Genomic DNA, 19,966 nt, shown 5'->3' on the forward strand with positions numbered 1-19,966 from the left:
TGGCAGGGTGATAATTTATGATTTTCTTTGGTTTTACCTCAGCACCTGGTCTCCCGTTCCATCTGGGATGGAAACACAAGCTCATTTTTTCTGAATACGAAATGGTTTTTAAGCAGCGAGCTACAGAATCAGCTTTGGTCAGGGATGTCGCTTGAAAACTCAAAGCAAAAGCTGCACTCCTACGTGTGGTTTCATAAAACAGCATGACTCTTGGCTGTTTGCTCTACCTTCAATTGTTTTCTGGAGTTTTACTTGCCTTTAATCTTGCACAGTATTAACATCTTAATTGGAAGAAATCCCATGCAATTGATTTTTGTTTTAAAGAACAAAAGAGAAATGATGCATGCTTTTTAGGAGACTTTTCTAGACAGATAAAAAGATACATGTTCCTCAGACACAGAGGCTTTGGGGATTAGAATTTCAGGGCATTATGAGCTCCTTAAAGGGATTAGAGACTAAAGCAGCATTTCGAAGAAAATATCCCATCTAGGGAGACTCTACTGTTGCACAGTTGTTATCAGCACAAAGATCAGACTTCAGCCATTATTTGCTCAGCAATTATTTCTTGTCCAGTCTTTATTTAATTACTGGGGGAAAAGTACAAGCAGTATTAAAACATGAATGCTAATAAAATTAAATAAATGCCTTTTTTATGCCATCTTCCCAGTGCGAGTTACAAATGTGTAAAGTGATTGTCTCTCTGAAATGCGTCGTGTGAGTGAGCGCCACTCACCCATACACGTGAACCCTTGAGATCGAATGGCAGTCTTTTGTGGGCCTTTGTAAAAGAGACTGTCCCATTTTTCAGAGGCAGGGAAAATGACAAAGATGCGCGCGCTCCTGTGATGTATTGCTGCCCTCCAGGGAAGGCAGTAGGTTGTATAGTTAGCTCCTGATGGGGTAAAATCACAACCCTGAAACCACACAACCTACTACCTCACCCTGTACGAACATCATAAAGCACCCAGGCGGGTACGGAGAGGATTTGTGCGCGAGCCGCATCGCTGCATAAATGAAACTGAAAGCAACTTTGTTATTTATTATTGCAATGAGGATTGCCATGATAATGTCAGTTGAAATGTTACATGCTGCACATAAAAGGATGCACTTGCAGGAAAAGTTACATGAAAAAGCTGCAAAAGTAAAAGTGGCTAGATTTCACATTACTTCGCTAAATTTACTACACGCTGTGAGAACAAGCTTCACTGGTTACAACTTCAGACTAGCAGAACTTACCTTTTTTTAAAAAATAATAAAAAACAACAACAACAGGCATCAATAAAAAGAGAACAATTTCCCACAAAAATCTGCATATTATTTTAGGTTAAACAAACAAACGAGTCCAAATTCAAAAGTCATGCTTCTTATCCTCTTGTGGGTACGATGATGAAGATGATGTTATTACAGCCGCTTCAGGAAAGACAGTAAGTTGTATAGTCATCTGACAGCTTGGGAATGACCCTAAAACTATACAACCTACTACCTCACCCCAAAGGACAGTTTAACTCTCGCACGGCTCTCCAGTCGCACCCAGTCGACCTGTGGGAACAGAAACTCAACGACAACTGACCTTTGTGAAATTAGGACAATACTTTAAAAAAAAAAAAAACTAACTACAGATAAGCTGTAATGGGTGGAGTTAAGTGTGTAAAATTCAACCACAATTCAATGTAATAAAACAACAGCATCACAAATGTGCCGATAAAAACCATAGCATCCAATTAAAGGCAGAAAAAACAGGTGGATCTTCATAAAGTTGATTTTGTCATCGTTCCAAAGGTCAAAGCTGAACTTCTGTGTGCTTGTACTGTTAGTGTATTGTACTGTGTGTAATGTAGGCAGCTATATTCAATGTCATGTGAAAACGGTAATGTAATTAAATGTTTAAAATTTTAAATAAAGCCAGTTCTGTAGTCTTAGCAAAACATCATCATGAAGCAGCACTTAAACTTACTTAATTCACAGATAAAACACTGCATGTCCAAAAAAGTGCTTGTTTTACATTTTAAGAAATGAAACATATATTTATTTCTGTTTTGTTCAATCCGTTTGTTTTTTTTCTAAACTTGTTAAATCCTGACCCAGCTGCCAATCTATCAGAGGTTTAACACACGCAGACACACAACAACATCTCACAATCACATCCACAGACACATTTATAATCACTATTTACCCAACTTAAGATGCACTGTGGGAGGAAAGTACCCAGAAAAACCCACACAGGCACATGGAGAACATCCATGCAGAAAGGCCCCAGCTGATCATGAGGTTCCTTTTTTTTTTTTATACATTTAAAGGAGAGGCTTAATATGCGAAATGTGTGGTAATTAAAAAACAAAACAAAATACACTCAAAACACTTCCTCTGCATGTCACTTGAGCTTGGCAGGTCATCTTCCCTGAGCAGGTCTGTGCGGTCTGTCAACTCGCCTCCTCTCAGGTTTCCTCGTCTCGATGCTGACAAACGAGAGGAGAGAGTGAGCTGCGCTTCTCTGTTCAAAGGTCAGACTTTCACTTCTTGTCTAACACAGGAGCATCAGAAAACAACAGAGCACCTATATCAGCGGGTTCACACATGTCATCCACGATGGATACAGAGAGCAATACGTGGGCCTCCTTCAGTGCCAGTGTGCAAACACACGACTGCAGGTGCTTGCATGTCTGCATGTGAATGTGTAGAGAGTGCAAGTATCCTGTGGCTGTATTATTCATGACTATCCTGTTGCATCTCTCTGTATTGCTACCTGGCAGTTTATTAGAGGAACACACACACAGTCACACCATTAAAAGTGACTCCAAAACTCTGAAGTCGTGTGTTGTGCTTCATGGTAAACCCATCTGTGTGTGTGTCGCAGGAAACCTCGCTGCAAATGAGCAGATTTGTATGTCAGAGTGTGTGTTGGCCTGAAAGGTCGAGCAGACGAGGTTGTGGTTGTTTCAGGGAGTTTCCTGAGTGAGACAGGAGAGGCTGCGGCTCTGCTGCGGTTTCCCCCTCGAATTGGGGAGCGACGGAGGGGAGGGGAGAGGCGTGAGGGCGCGAGGTGGGGGTCAAACTTATAAAAGTGAGTCACTGCCTTAACTCTTCACGTACACGCACCAGTTTGTGGCTGTTTTATTGCAGGTCGTTTATCCCATAAATGCCACACAAATCTCTATATGAGCTACTTACTGTCCAACCCTGTGAGGTATAAGCAGGCCTGACTGTGTGTGCAGCTCTGTTTCACTTGCACTGCTAATGCGTGTATGCAGGGTATCGGGTTTACACAAGAGAGGCCCTTTTACTTAAAGGGTCATTCCAGGTAAATTATGACAAATGTATTTTCCAGTTTACTTCTGCTGAACCAACGTTTTTATGCATGTGTCACTGAGATTTCTAACCACAGTTAAATGTCTTTTGATTTTACTCAGAAATGTTACGTAAAAAAAAAATTATTAAATTATCCAGAGTGAAAAGGACGACTTTTTTTGGAATACATAGGACTGCTTTTATTAAAAGTTATTAAATACTATAAACAAGCAGAATTTTATTAATCTCTACTGGAAGTGGGTGGAGACAGAAAGCAAAGCACAAAAACGTTAACCCTAAAAACACAAGGTCAGTCAAAAATCTTCGTTTCTTTTGTAATTTTGGGTCAAAAAGCTTTTAACATTGCCCAAAAGCATTACATTAACACTTTTCTTTAGTTAATGCATTTAATTAAAATATAATTGTCTGTTAAATGTGATTAAAACATTTTTGATAACACAACTGTTTTACAGTTTGTCAAAAAAAAAAAAATTAAAACGACTAAAGAGAGGCGCAAGTGAGATCCTCGATCTAGGCATGAACTTGCAAACAACTTTCCAAAAATACATTCATCCAACATTTTGAATACACAGTGCCATAAACTGTAAAACTGTCAGGACTGAGCTTCACAATTATTTGAGATTAACCAATTCACCCTTTGAAGTGAGTGGAGCCGGTGTGTCTGGAGGGTTACAATAATCAGCAAATATAAATCAAGAGTAATTGCTTTTTTCACCGCTTGCTGTTTTTTCATTTGTCGTTTTGATTTAACGGCACGCGGTCAGCCGTGCCGCCGGAAAGCCTGAAACTGAGGTGAGATAAAAAGTCGAGCCTGAACCAAACCCGTGAGTGTGTTTGTGCAGAAGAGCGCCGATCCGAAAATGTTCTAGACGTGTATGCGACTCAAAGTCGTCTTTTAATATCAGAAAAATCTTAAGTGTGAGGTGTCCTGTCGCTCTGCATGCAGTTGATCAAAACCACCAACAGGTGTCATGTCTCCCTAAGTATGCTGGGAGAGAGTGCGCAGACCCGAGGGCTCCTGTGACAATGAGGCCTTTGTGTAATTCCGGGGTGCCAGCCGGTGTGCCCTCGTGTACTGTTTCTCTCTAATCTTCATTTGACCTTTAGGCTGACGGCTCTTCTGTCCCATTTTTCCTGACTAATTTCCTTTGAGGAGATTATCTTTGAGCTGCAGCACAGACTTACCGTTTCAGATGACACGACAGACACAACGCACCGATACGAGTTTTGACAAAACGCATCACACGATGCTACGGCCACTGGTGTGTGCTGGAGACGGTTGTGTTTGATAAACTAACAACAAACCGCGGTCGCTGAGCTGTGTGCTTATATCATGGAAAGCAGTCCCGAATGATTTTTGACTGTCCGGGCATGTACACACACAAAATAGGTGCTGCTATATACACCAAAAGTGCTACAAAAACATACACGGATTCAATAACAAGAATATAATTTTAAAGAAAATTAATAAAAATGTTAGACTAACCTTGATATCAATGTCTGGCACGGAAAAATAAAGTCACTCCCAAGTAATGACTCTGCAAATGAAAGCGAAAAACAGATAATTATAGTTACACATGTCTGTGCGTGTAGCATTGTTAAAATTTATTCACAAAACACACACATGTGCACACACACTCGGCAAGGTGTCCATGTATCGCTCAGGTCATAAACCTGCCAAGCAGTTACTTAAGTGTATCATTAAGGCTGATGTAGCATATGTTAGAGTGATCATAGCTCAGAATACTGTAACTGAATTTAGACGGGATAACTGCATTACCATTCACTGCCAGTGCAGCTTAGATTCATCTCTCAAAAAGGTACTAACTCCAGGAAATTACTACAGGAACTTAGATTACTGTAGGTCCAGAGAAAGACAAATTAGCCTTTAGCCTTTTTTTTGGTTTGTTTTCGGCATTTCTTTTAGGCATTCGTACGTCTTTATTTTGGTCCAATATTACTTTTTATTAAACAAAATGTGGAATTTTTTAAAGTGCTTATATTAATATTTAAATATAAACGACAGTAACTGAACAATTAGAAACAAAAACAAAAAGCAGAAAATTAAATATTATAGCTAAAATATTTTTTTATGTTAACAATTAATTTTAAATCTACATTTTAAGCTTGAAATAAATAAATAATATGGACACCATCCTCTGTTTCACTCTCTCTCTCTCTCTCTCTCTCTATCACACACACACACACACACACACACACACACACACACACACACACACACACACACACAGTATCCTTAAAACATATTAGAGAAATAATAAACGCCAACTGTAAAGTACATTTACAAAAATGTAAAGCAATTACATATTTAAATGTTTATATACATCAGTGAATTACAAATGTATTTCTCATAAGAAAATGAAAACACCAAAAAAAATTCTCAAGTCTTTTAAAAACTACACTAGAGTTATCCAACGATTAAAAAAAACAAATACAACAAAATAATTATTTTTCACTTAATAAACTAAATTGTGTACTAATATAGTAAACACACACACACACACACACACACACACACACACACACACACACACTCTTTCTCAAGGACTGTTTTGCTACACCTTCAGAAAATAAAAAGCTCCCATGAAAATCAAATTCATCTAAAACCTTCCCTGAAATAAAAACACTTCATGAACAACATACTCTCACACACACATACACATAAACAGGGATTGAAACAAAAAGAAGTGTAACTGAAACTAAAAACAATCTGTGTGTTCTCACGTCTCATTTCTGCTTTGCTGCTATACAAATTAAGTCGTCTTCATACCAAACTGACTCCATCTATAAAACTGACACTTCCATCATATTATTTATTTATTTTTACACCACAAAGTAAGTAATTAAAGTATGTATACTTGTAGTTTTTAAAAATGGGTCATTATGCTATTTTACTATGTGTGTGCCTTTGTATTTTACTGAAATGCACCTGTGTGTATGTTTGAGGGAGACTGTGTGGCCAACTGTAGTGCATTGTGTGTGTGTGTGTGTGTGTGTGTGTGTGTGTGTGTGTGTGTGTGTGTGTGTGTGTGTGTGTGTGTGTGTGTGTGTGAATGCTCAGAGGAGGAGGCTGTGCCCTGCACTCCTTGGGAGAGGCGTGGGAACCCCATTCATCTTAGGAGCCAGGGTTCATTGTGGGGTACACAGCATCAAATGTGTCTGGTTGTTTGCCTGTGTGTGTGTGTGTGTGTGTGTGTGTGTGTGTGTGTGTGTGTGTGTGTGTGTGTGTGTGTACGCACGCGCACGCAAGATGTTGTGTGATGGTCTTTATATTCGCTTTCTGAATGTCGTTTACTTTTCTAATGTTTTGTAATGACAACATTTCGATTACAAGCTTTCGATGTTATATTCACATTTACAGTAAATATTTAAACAAAAAATATTTACTTGCTTATAGGAATCACGGCAGGAACAATTAATGGCTCTTCAAACATAGGAAAACAATGTGCGCTGCATTAAATCGCTCAAAAAACTACAATTTACTGCCAGATTTGCAAGGGAAAAAAGTAACGCTTATCAATTTCAAAAGCTGGCCAGGATTGCTTCCTTCATTTTCCCCAGATGAAATATTATTTACAGACTTGGCAATATCTTGTGGACATGTACTGTACAACGTACGATGTGCGATGAAATAAAAAGACCTAATAAATGAGGAGTTTTGCGTATACAAAAAGTGAAAGAAAATCGCTAGAAAAATATTTTGATATGTTTCCAAACGGTGATCGATAGTTTTCAAGGCGCTAAAAACATTCTGAAGCGGGCTTCTCTCTATTTAGACAGGACAGCGGATTCCAGTGCTTCCTCACACAAATATATTGGATTGTACTGTGTTTCTAGGAAATGTGTGTTCATTAGAGTTAAACAGATAATGTAGGAAGGTAAAAACAAACAAAAAGTCAGAGCAGAAATGAGAAGACAGCCATATCCTGTATCTGACTCCTGCAGTTTTCACTGCTACACCTAAAGAGTAAATGTGTCTAAATGCTGCTATATAACTCCTAATTTCACCTGACTGAGGGTCTGAAGAACAGGGATTGGATGCACGAAAGCGACGTCAGGATTTCCTGTCAGTGTGACAGTGATGGAGGAGTTTAAGCCAGGCTCAGTAGTGTGAGAGTGGCGGTTGAATAGGCCTGTCAAACGTAGGATGTAGGTGGGATGACTAGAGCTATCTGTGATGACTCACGCTGCCTCCACTCCTACCTTTTGGTCATGGTCGACTCTGATGTGCTGAGGTGTTCAACGTGGAGTGATATCGATTTAAAATAAAAAATAAAATTTTAAAAAGCAAGATTTTCAATTAGCGAGCTTTTCAAAAACTGATTTATGGATGATAATTAAAAGATGCCAAGTTGAATGGCACTGCTGAGGGGTGTGGCGCACTCAGTGTTTTAATTATGTGGAAATTTTAATATAATACGGACAAAATTAGAGCCGATATTCATCGTCATGGATGAAGTAGCAGTTGTAATCAGGTAATAATAATATAACCTTTTTAATTTCCTTTAAAAAGCAGAGCACTCTACTACAGTCAACATGTACCTCTCAAACCGTGTGCGTTTACAGTTTAATCAAACCATAGTCTGTAACCGAGCGAACGTGGGCAAGCTTTAAATCTTAAGACCTTAATGGAGTTCTTTTTAGGAAAAAGTTTTCGTTTTAATAAAGCATCATAAACGATGTGTCCAAAAAGGCCTGTTTGAGCCATATTAAAGCGACGTGGGGCCACGTGTCAGCACTGACCCATTTTCAAATATTTAACCTTTACTTCCAGGGAATAAACTAGGCACATATTCATTAAGATGAGGTTTTAATAGCAGAGCTCAATACGAGTGGTGTTTAATCATTTTCTGATAGACCTGAGAAGAGGGGGAGAGAGAGAGAGAGACAGACAGACAGAGGGGGAGAGGTAGAGATAGAGAGAGCATTGTGGTGGGGCTCGGCCTTGTGTAGCAGGCCTTCCCTGGCCATCAGCCCAACATTACAGCACTATTCCTTCTCTGCTCCCTCCAAAAAAGCATTTCTCTCTCTGAAACACACGAAAGGCCGATCCGGAGTGCTAAAGTACAGGTAGGAATGCACTAGAGAAGAGATTTGCTCAGTTTCGTCGAAATTTCAAAGCCAATGCCACGTTTCTAACCAGTTTGACTATATTTAGTTAAGCCTGCTCTCACTGGATAGTCATGTAGCCCTGGAGGAAACAACACCCAGGCACAATGTTCATACACACAAACGTGGTGATCAGGTCACACGATGCGGCTCTCCACATTTGTTATGTCTTCATCTTTTGACAAAAAAGAAAACCACTGCATGTGTGCAAGCACCACACACCTAAGTATACACACACACACTTACCTCCACACCCACACACTCTCTCTCTGACTTACCCACTGAGACTTTGAAGTAACTGTCCCACACCACAGCAATGAGCTATCCTGGATGAAGCGGCTGTGCTGGACCCATCCGCGGCTGCACACAGTATGTCCACATATCCTCTCTGTAGAGAAGGGCAGAGAGGGAGCTTGGATTCAGTCACACAGCTTTGCACTCCCTGCAAGAAGTAGGCGGGCACGCCAACGACAGACCCATTCAGAGTCCCAGAAAGTACCAGCCTCCGTGTCTGCCTCAGCGCCTTTCCTACAATGTCTGTCTGCGCCTCTGCCCGGGATTTGCCCACGATAATCTGCCCACTTCACCCCAAACCCATCTCTGAGTGTTGGGTAACCTCCCCAACCTGAGCTAACTGCTTTCTAATATTTACAAACCAGCTCCTCTCGCTCTCCCCTGTCTGCCAGCTCCTTGTCTGAGACTGTCAGGGCCGCCACAATGGAGAGGCCATGTGGGTTTCCCATGGAGTCGCGTGTTCCTCCCGTCTGGCAGTTAACAAGGCTTTGAATGAGGAATGTTAGCAAACAGAGCTGCTGAATGTCGGATGAATGCTAAGCCAGGCAGCCAGTCAGATCGCAGCGCTGGCCCGGGCATATGAATAATGCAGAAAACTCGGCAGGGAGGAGAGGAGACAAGGCTCCACCTCCCTGTGCCCCTTCCCAACTCCACCCACCCCTCCTTCTTTTCCCCGCTCGAAACTCAAATGCCTTCACGGGAGCAAGAGAGCCGAGAGAGGGGGGAAAGAGAGAATTCAAGATCTCTGCTGCTATTCACTCATGCAATAAAAAAAAACCTGCAAGAGAAGAATAGTTACACATGCACACACATCTAATTACTACAAATCAGTTCTTTAAATACACCACTTTTCCCTCTGTCGTTGGGATCTATCACACTCTTTTTTCTTTTTTTTTGTTTTTTGTGCCTTTTGTTTGGAATTGGCACCTGTCCCAGAAAAAGCCCCGCTGCTGCTCCGCCCTCCTGCTCTCCTTTCACTGGAGACTGCCCACGAGATCGAGAGAGAGCGAGAGAGAGAGAACGTGAGGAAGAGAGGGTGGGGCAGAAAAAAACCAAAAAAGAGGGACAGGTTTGGAGATGGAAAGGGTTAGGAAGGTAGAGGGCAAAGCAGATAAGAGCACAGGAAAACAATAAGGAATTCAATTTAAGATCCATGCGCGAGACACATGAAATCGAACAGCACACAAAACAAACTGCAGCCTTCATACTCAGATTCATCCAGGAAAAAAAAATCTGACATGTTGAGCAATCAAGAAACGTGCTGAAGGAAAAAAAAAAACAAAAAACCTTTGCACCAACGCTATGGCACGGCGCAAAACTCCCAGGTCCAGTTTATCTCTACTAGCAACAACCCAGGCGAGGCAAAAACGTGATAAAACTAAAAGCGCGTGAAAACAAGGATCTGAAAAATGCCCTTGCAAATGGCGCAGCAATGTCGAAGTAGGAGTAAAGCAAAGCCACTTGTTGCATGATATTGAGGAACAGATCTTGCAGGGAGAAGTGAGAGCAGGCAGAGGGTTAAAATCCTGGGACTGGGAGTAGTAAAAAATCCCTCCCTCTTTTGGCACAGACTAGCTAAAGGGGAGGGCCTGCCTGTAGAAATAGCAGCAGAGCGTTTTTCCCCTCTTTTTTTTCAGAGCTGCAGCGTCCTAGTCTACCCTTTCGCATGTGGCCGGGACCCAGGGAGAGAGGAGGAGGAGGAGAGCGATGGATAGAAAAAGAAGCAAGAGCAAAGAGAGAGAGAGAGAGGGGAGGGGGTAAGAGAGGAAGGGGAGAAGAGCTGTGAGTGGAGGAGAAAGAGCTCAGCTGATGATGAAACAGGGACGTGTGGGAGTGCGTGCGCACTACGCGTTTTCATCACAGACCCAGTATGACGTGCGCATGCACGAGGCAGGGTGGGGAGGGCGCTGAGCTGGGCTACGGGGGGGGGGGGGGGGGGGGGGGGGGGGGGTGCACTTCTGCTGAGGACGAGAGTCACAGCAAACACTCACAAATGATTAAAGGATACTAGGACAACTTGCAACACCTAACTTTGAGACTGGAGGGAAAGATTAATAGTGTATCTTTTCTTTGCAGAGCTGCTGGGCCTTTCAGTTTAATATCAGCCATTTGGCTTTGACCCACACGTCTTTATCACTAAACTCCCAGCTGGCACTGAAGCAATGGCGTTCCCCTAGTGAAGGCCAAAAGTGTAGGGTATGATCAGTGATGAATATCCTTTTGATTACTGCTTGTTTTTTCGGGCTTTTTTAATGCTTAATCATTAATACGTAGGAAAGCTACATCAACTGTTCTGGCACGCAATCAAAGCCAGATAAGCACCTGGATGCGACTGCCCCACCATGATTGCGGCATTGAACCACGCTGTAAAAATCTTGTAATATTTACCGCAGTGCGCCCGCCATGTGCCATTACTAGGCCACCCTCGCCTTGCAGCGAACTGCAGCAACAGCAGCCGGTTCTGCGTGCGACTAAGGAGAGGAGAAATGTCGGGCAGTAACCGAACGATAAAATGGACTCTGTTGATGACTCTGCTCATGTCCAACACCCTCCTTCCCCCTCCGCATCGAGTCTATTCTGTCTCCCACCCTTTCTTGTCCTTTCGGTAGCACTGTTCTAGCCTACAGTAATAAACAGCCCTGTTCTGAACAGCTAGTGTTAATTTAAGCCTGCATGAGAAGGATCTTTTTTTTAACGTTTTTGTGCCAGATACTACCCCTGCTGTCTTCCTCTCTCCCCTCTTCTCATGCACACCTACCAACCTCTGGATCAGCATGCTGAAGGTTATTCACACCCGTCCGGTTTCCACCCGACTTCCCTCCTCAAAAACTTTTCTGGGCAGCCAAATTGTTGTAATGCCCCGTAACTGTTTGCAACAGATTCCCCCGTGGCAAAGAAACAACTTCCTCCTTTTTGGACACCATTCCCCTCCCCTCTAGTCTTCGCTTTCCCAAAAGAAACCCAGAACTCAGCACAGACAAATTTTTTCCCCTTTTTCTCTCCTCATAGCAGCAGCCATACAAAAGAGAGAGAGGGGGGGGGGACTGTCCAACAAAACGACGAATCTCACATCATGAAACACAGCTAGCTAGACTCCATGTCAATCTGTGTTTATGCTCGCAGAGTCTAAAGAGGACTAACATGAATTTAAACAAATGAAAGCTGGGAAAACATCAGTATTTCCAGAGTTTTTCAATACGTGTGGTGTTTTGGTTGTTTGTTTGTTTTTTCATTTTAAACAGGCGACAAGTAGATGAAAAACAGCGAGTATGAGCAACACAAGAGCAAACTAATATGGCTGCTTGCTTACTTGTACCGACCCTGCACTCTTAGTCCTGGAGACTGAAAGAAAAGGCGTTACGCTGCTGTGTGTGCGCCTTTTCTACCTCGCAGGACGGGCTTGGAGAGAGAAAGAGTGGGAGAAAGGAGGCGAACGGGTGCACTTGCCTTGCCTAGCTCTCTCCTCACCTTTCCACACAGTCAAATAAAAACTCGGCTTCCCTGTGTTGTGTGTACTACTGCTGCACCATCCGCATTTCAATGACGCACAATGTGCAAACTCGTGAAAAATGAGGAGTGAGATTACTCCCGAGGTTCAACGTGAGGCAACTGGTGATTTAAATGCACTTTATCAAAAAAGCAATAAATTCCCTCGTGGGCATTGATGAGCAAAACCCCGGTCGAGCACCAAACAGTGATCAGACTGAACCCTGTGACGTCACATCTCGCCACGTCTTTGAACCAATTGCTCTCGCTGAAATCATTAAACGCTGTTACGAGTGCCTGCTGAATATATATCAAGCACTATTGTAGACAAATTCGTGTTTCATCTGGAATCAGAAGAGTCCCTTTGCTCTTTATCTTCTATCTAAGATACTGTTACTGCAAGTCAGTTGTTTACCATCTAACATGTGGCAGGAATTCAAAAAACTTGGCAGAGCCTGTTGCACCGTATGTCGCGGAGAGTTCATTTGAGGATACAGCTCTGGTTTTGGCTCAGCTGCCAACTTCTGACACTGTAGCCCTCTGCACAGCCTCGCCCCTGCAGGAGTGGCCTGCGTAATGCTGCCATTGATGAAACTCCAATATTAACAACCTCCTTTATGACATCTCCACGAGTCTACAACCGCTTTTTTCCCCCCTTATCAGCTCCCTTCATCTCTTCGTTAAAACTGAGCTGCACTCTGCCTTACAGCACACGTAACGCCAGGGTGTAAAAGCATTGTTAACATTTCATATGCATGTAAATGCAAGAGAACAGAAGCTTTACCGCACAGTCTTACATATTCACAAAAAATCAAATAGATGCAAAAGGAAAACCGAATACAAACATTATCAAATAACCCAACCATAAAAAAGTGACAATACATGTGTCATGGTTGCAACACAGAGCTCAAGTCTCAGTGAAAATGACTTATAACTCTTAAGTCGCTGACTTATCAGCCCCCGAATGCCTTCACATCTTTATGAATCATCCCACAAATTTACTGCAACAAAGCAGCCGATCAGCACACACACAGTATAAAATTTACAGCACGCTGACACTGCTCGATGCTGCACTGCCCCAGGGCAAGCAACACACACATGCACAAAGTGAAATTAACTCAACCACAATATTTTTGATAATCACTGCTGGCAGCTTTACAGGACCATATAAATACAAACAAATCGCAACATGAACTGCAATTAAACAGCCAACAAGTAGTTGAGAGAAATCACAGCAGATCGGCTATCAAACTGAAATTCATCATTAAGCACAGCAATAACTAAAATAAATAAATCTATTATCCACTTTTTAACCAAAAATGTTTTTTCTTCAGTGTATTATGTTTCGCTGTTAGTTAGCGAAGAATTAATGGGGTTAAGTAGAACCACCTGGGATTGCCAGTAAAAAGACATATGACCCTCTGAGGGATCTACTTCTGTGACTGCACTGATTTTGCGCTGAAAAAGACCAACATTTGGGTATTTTTTGCACGTCAAAGATGTTCTTCTGAAGGGTGAAAAAGTCGCACAGGAGATCTATGTTTTACTGTGAACCTGAGAGTTATAGCTGTCTACACATTCACACCCTGGCGAACTTACACAAACTTTCCCTCTTTCTTCGGTGGCCGGCGCGGCGGGCCCGCTCCCTCTACAAGGTGGTCCGTCGAGGGGCCCCTCAGCAGCACGTGCCTCAACAACTTCTCTATTACACCCGTGACCCTAAGGTCAGGTTCTTGAGGGTTCTGAACAAAGGCCACGACCCTAGGGTCAGAAGTGTAACGCCAGGGGCAGGTCAGGGCCCCACAGCAAAGAGAGCGTGCTGTTTGCTTTGAAAGGTAAGGATCACTAACACACAGGCCTAATAAGGATTAAGGGGCCATCCCCTTTGGGATGTCACTTTGGGGCCTCAAACATCAGTCTCTATTAACCTATGTGACCCCCGGTGGCCATTATAAGGCTATAGGTCACAGTCACTTACGCTGCACATCTGTAAAACCTAAATCACATGCAACCTTTAACTTGAGTGCTGCTCATTATATGTACAAATTGTTCTGAGAGATTAACACCTTGTCAACAGGACTCAGTCCTCGTTGTGAGGAGCTGTGCCTGTGCAGGTAACTTGTTGCATCAGCTGGCAGATTTCAGTCTTCAGAAAAGGTCCTTTAAGGTGAAAAGCAGTAATTCAGCATCAGGTCAGCAAACAGAAAAAACAACAACAACAACCTGACAGGTCATCCCAAAATGTAATGTATAACTGAAAATCATGTGAGTACAGCTGATTTTTCTTTTTTCACCTCACGCAAAGCAGGCTCAGAGCACTCAGGAAAACTTTAATAAAAGCAGGTAGGCCAGAACTGAGGGAGAAAAATTACAAAATGGAGGACAGGAGGAGACAAGATGGCGGCCCGAGTGATGCAGCCACCCGCACACTCCTTGTAACGTGTCAAATCGCCATAAAAACGTTGTATTTTGTGCGATCTCTCTCGATGTGTTATTTTTTCATTTTTTAAAACCAATTTAAACATTTGTCAAAACAGAGACGACTTAAGATGCTTCAAAAGATCTGAATTCATTTTAGTCACTTTGGGAACTAAAAGTCACAGGATTAAATCCGGTGATGTCCAGAACAGCAAAGGCGGAGAGGAGACATAACGTACGCTTTTTCATTAAGATTCATTCGTTTATGTCGGATTTAAAGATTGCCTTCTTAACGCTCAAATCACACTAAAGTATTTCAGTTACTTTGAAATTTATATAATATAAATTAACTTTAATTTTTTTACCGTTATAATGAAGAAAAGAGGAAACTACTGAATTATTTATTTTTTCATAATATATTTAATAAACAGTGTTTGTAAAACAGGAAAAGATAAACGAACATAGGGGTAAACACACACACGTTCACATCATTTATGCAAAACTACTAGTTTTAATATATTATATTATTCAGTATTGTTAAGAGTAAAAACATAAAACACATTGTGGGCAATTTATAATTTAATGCGAACCAATACAAGCAGAAATCACTCCAGATTCAAATAAAAAAAAGGAGCTAAATTCATTCAGGGGTCTTTTTTTTCACTCCCAGATTTTTTTAATGCAATTTTAATAATTAACTCAATTTATGGATCAACTTGAAATGTGACAACCGCTCAAATTTAAATTCTACATTTACAGGTTGCATGATGACACTTCTTCCCCAAATTGAAGCCTGGAAAAGGACAAACTTTTATTGTGAAAAGGTTAGATACACTTCATTCATAAATGAATGATAATTTCAGTTGTTAAACATTCTGCTGAAACTCATTTTATTGTAACTTTATCTCTGACCTCTTTCATAAAATCATCTCTGCACAGAGATGTATGGAAAAGCTTAAAATGCGGTGTATTTCCTCTCCCTTTGTTTTTTTAAAAGAGTCATTTAAATAAAGAGTATAAACATCACAGTTTAAAAAAGAAACTGTCGATTTTGTTAACTATTAGAGGTTGACTTTTAGTTAACCCTTGAAATGAATGAAGATTCTAAACCTGTGTAATTACAAGTAGAGGAAACACTTGAAACATTAAATCCTTCTACATATTTGCACTAAACTGGAAAAAATTTGTAATTATTCGGAAAATAAGAAGCAAAATTTGTGCTCAGTATCATTTGAGTTTTGAATGTGTGATTAGAAAATGTTCTTTCAAAAGCACATTATTCAAATTTCCTCAGATCTCAACAGCAATGTGTTTTAATTATTTCCCATGAGAACTATAAGGAGTAAATAAATGTACACATTTCTGTATTTCTTTACTTTAAAAAATGTTTTGTTTTTTTAAAACTCGTACTTAATAAAAACACAAGAGGGTAAAGCAACTGACAGAAGCTCTGAACAAATAAGAAGCCAGCAAGGATAAAATAACATGTCCTCAAGCGTTCTTCGTACGTAGTTCACACTTCTCAGGGGCACAAACTGAGCACTTTGTTTCAGATGTATTTCTTTTCAATCATTAAGCCACTCACCTCTGAAAAACAAGCTTCTCTGTGTGGAGGGAGCCTATTCGGCCACATGGCAGAGCAAAGGTTGGAAAAGAGGAGAGAGGGAACGGACCTGCGCTCGCTAAAGACAAGTGTCCTAAACAGCTTTTAAAACGGCCAAACAGACAATAAATCGCAAGCAGGCAGCACTTTGACAGCTTCTCCTTTTTTGCAGCTCTTCTTCATTAAAGTAAGGACAGAGCTTTGGGAGAATCATTGTCCTACTTTCAGTTAACCATGAGACTCTCCTCTCTAGGTCATTCTGCAACTGTCTGGTTTATTGGAAAACTTTGGTTTCTAATTTAGCTAACACTGCCCATCTTGAGAGGGTTTTAAAAAAATCTAATTAATGATGTTTTTTCAGGGAAAATAGAAATGTCAAAGTGATTTTTGGTTAAAAAAAATTAAAGCTTTTTTCTACTGTGCAGAGCATGGCAAAATGACATTTACAACAAAACTAAGTTGAAATAAGTTCAAGCATGCCCTTGGTAGTGTGTACTTATTTTAACTTGCATTAAATAGCTTTTCTCAGTGAGTTATTCAAACATTTTGTAGTGCTAGCTGTCAAGGGGAAAAAACTGTTCTGAATGCAAAGTCGAGTGCTCTCAAGGTTATGACATTTTCGGCTCGAACAATTGTCTTTTTAGATCACACGTGGCTCTAAGTCATTACTAAAAATGTAAGAATGACAGCAAATCACGAAACTGCAGAAAGGCACAAATATTAAATAAATAAAGCATATTTTAAGATGCATTCTTCACATTTAAAACTTACCGCTCATCTCATCTCCTCACAGAAAAACACACACATCCCACCCACACACACACACACACACACACACACACCTACACACGCCTCTCCTGATTCCTTACTGCTCACATTTCGGGTCCATCCCACATTAATAAATGATCAATTTTGCAGCTCTTATCATCAGCTCACATGCAGCTCCCTGGTGTTCTCTGGGAGTGGTACCACCTTTTAAAGCATTCGGACCTGCCACGTCACAGGGCTGCACTGCAGCCTGGATGGGCCTGCGTGACCTAGCTCGGTCCAAACAGGAACCCTTCGCACCACAACCCCCATCGGGACCCGTGTTTCATACAAGCAAGATGGTGGCGGTGGGAAGCTGTGTTTTATTTGAACTGAGCAATTCCATTAGCCTCCTGCTCCGTGTTTCATTTCTCATCTCTAAAAATCAGACACTTGTCTGACTGAACTGACAGCACCCTCCTTTTAGTCGCCCGTATCCAATTCAGCTGACTAAGGGTTCAAAAGTGCTCCAAACGCAGTGTTTTGGTTGATTTCATATCGGGAACGAGTTTACATGCACATCCTCTCAGCTTCACACACACATGAACATACACACACACGTCTGGATTTGTCTGGGTTACAGAAGGTAACACAAGGCACACATGAAACCAACAGTAAGCAGTATCTGAGCAGGGATTTCACACGTTTATGAATTAAAAATATATTTTTTTGTTTTTGCTGGTTCACTGACATTTTCAATGCTTATAAAGAGAAAGAGTGTGTGAATGTGTGTGTGTGTGAGAAACTTAATGATCACATCAGGACAACCTTATATCACACTAAACGTGAAAAATTAAGAGTGCTAATAGGCTGAAGTTTCTCTGAACTATTGCAGCTGTTAAATGTTGATGGTAGTGATTTTACAGACACCCCTCCCATTTGGGGATGTCAGTCTCATTCCTGAATTCTCTATGAAACCTTACAAAAAAAAACTACAGATAAACAGAAAAAAATGACATATCAATGTTAAAAGTGCTCTGATTTGTATTGTATTTTTTAAGCTATGCACAAGCACAGAATATGTTAATCTGCATATTTTTACATGTATTTCATGTCAAAACACTTTTTCTTGTTTTGTTTTGTGGTCTTTTATTCATGGCTGACCTCAACATTAAATGATTTTCCTAAAAAAATGTATAGCATTCAGTTCACTTTGGCAAAGTTGTGCCCGAACATTAAGAGAATGATCAGAGCATTTCAACTATCTGTCCACCAATATTAACCCTAAACCTATACTCACACATATGTATTTTTTCTTTTTAAATTCAATCTCTGGCCAGAAACAGCAGCCACATAATAACTATCAAGCTGACTCCTGCTTAAAATCCAGTGTTGTTTTTTGCTAAAAGTATTGACTCATTGTGGTGTCTACTGCAGTGTGCAGTCTAGTAAAAGGGGAAAAGAGACGCTGGCTCTCAGGGGTTAAGATGCTAGCAGTCATGTGCCTGTCGGCTGCAACAAAAGCCTGCCTATGTAGGGTGCATACAGATGGAGTGAGCTCCTTTGTGTGCAGCCTGTGTGCAGCGTTTCACACGTCGCAGCCTCGGAGCTGCCAGGTCTGGCTCTCTGGGCCTGGCTACAGGCCTAGCTAGCAGCTTATAGCACCTGACGCTGGGCTCTCACTTTGCTTTTCTTTGCGTGAGACCCAAGTGCAGCGAGTTTTTGAAAGATAATGGAACAGAAGTCCAAATAGTGGGTCACACGGCTCAACACAAACAATTCCAACGAAACACGGCACAGCAGAGCACAGCCAGGCAGGCAAGACAGAAGCACTGTAAGCATGGCTCCCACTTATCTCTGCCGCAAAATATTTGACTTTTCCCTCCTCTGCTGTCTGTCAAGTGTCCCTGAAAAGTGCTGTCCAAGACTACTTGAAATATGCTAACATACACACAGCCAATAAACTTTTAATCACGAGTACTGTTGTGCATGAAGTGTAAACAGTTTTTATCTTACTATCTTCTATATCACGTCCACCAAGTGACAACGGGAAGTTCCTTATGGTGTTGCTTTACAATGGTGTATAAACTATTTAAAGCCTGTGCGCAGGGCATTGCTACATATCCTATCAGTTGTCGAGCATAAAGTCCACTTTAAGCTAACAGCTTTTTTTCTTAAGCTGCACAAAGTCAAGCTAATGCTTTTCAGTGAAAAATAATGCTCTTTATTTCGTTGTTGGGGAAAACACAAACCAGGATTCTCACACAGATGCAAAAGAATCTAAGAGTATATCATTCAAGTAAGAGTTACAAGATAAACTTCTTACCCAAATGCCACACACACACACACATGCACACACACACTTGACCTTGAATGGAGCATTAAGACTTATTATATATTATGCATACACTAAATAAAAACATTTCAGGACAGTGTAACTGCTGTAAATACCAGTTCTGTGCATTTGCCATTTGGAAGGTTATTATATTTTTATGAATAAAAATAAAAGCATTGCAGTTTTAAGCCTCCAACAACCAGTCAGGTTGTTTTTAGGCTCGTGCCTATACACACTCACAGGTAGAAGATTTAATTTAATTTTGACTATTAATATTTACCACTACAACTACTACTACTACTAATAAAAATAATAATAATAGAGCTGTTACTGCAAAAGAAAAATGTTATAAATTCTAAAACACAAATGCTTTACACACCTTCAACGACAGCAATAAAGATCTACTGTATATAATCGAAACTGTTTGAATGTGGGAACTCAAAAAGAGTAACCAGTTCAGTATCTGAACCCCTGTCTCTCCCTTACATATAATGTTGACTAATGTGCAGAAAGATAAACATTATATCATAGTGAACTTGACCTTTGACCCTGTGGAAATAAAATGCCACCACCTTATTTATCCCAGTCAACATCTGTGAGAAATTCTGTACATTTGTAATTTATTATTGAATAAATTACACATGAAA

The 19,966-nt window shown here is 40.9% G+C and overlaps 1 long non-coding RNA gene across 3 annotated transcripts in view; it reads right to left on the reverse strand.

Moving 5' to 3' along the window:
- Window positions 1-543: 543 nt before the first annotated feature.
- Window positions 544-19,966, reverse strand: part of LOC101465111 (uncharacterized) — a 33,864-nt gene continuing 14,441 nt past the window's right edge. For 2 of the 3 annotated variants that reach the window (XR_001167765.4, XR_191430.5), the window contains exons 3-5: window positions 8,715-8,824; window positions 4,793-4,844; window positions 544-2,456 (exon numbers count right to left, since the gene is read on the reverse strand). This is a non-coding gene — a long non-coding RNA (uncharacterized LOC101465111). Of the gene's footprint in view, window positions 2,457-4,792; window positions 4,845-8,714; window positions 8,825-17,008; window positions 17,108-19,966 lie in introns of those variants that run through there. The other variant, XR_013093748.1, reaches the window with a different exon arrangement.

The sequence above is a fragment of the Maylandia zebra genome, linkage group LG17 (genome assembly GCF_041146795.1).
Source record: "Maylandia zebra isolate NMK-2024a linkage group LG17, Mzebra_GT3a, whole genome shotgun sequence".
Lineage (NCBI taxonomy): Eukaryota > Metazoa > Chordata > Actinopteri > Cichliformes > Cichlidae > Maylandia > Maylandia zebra.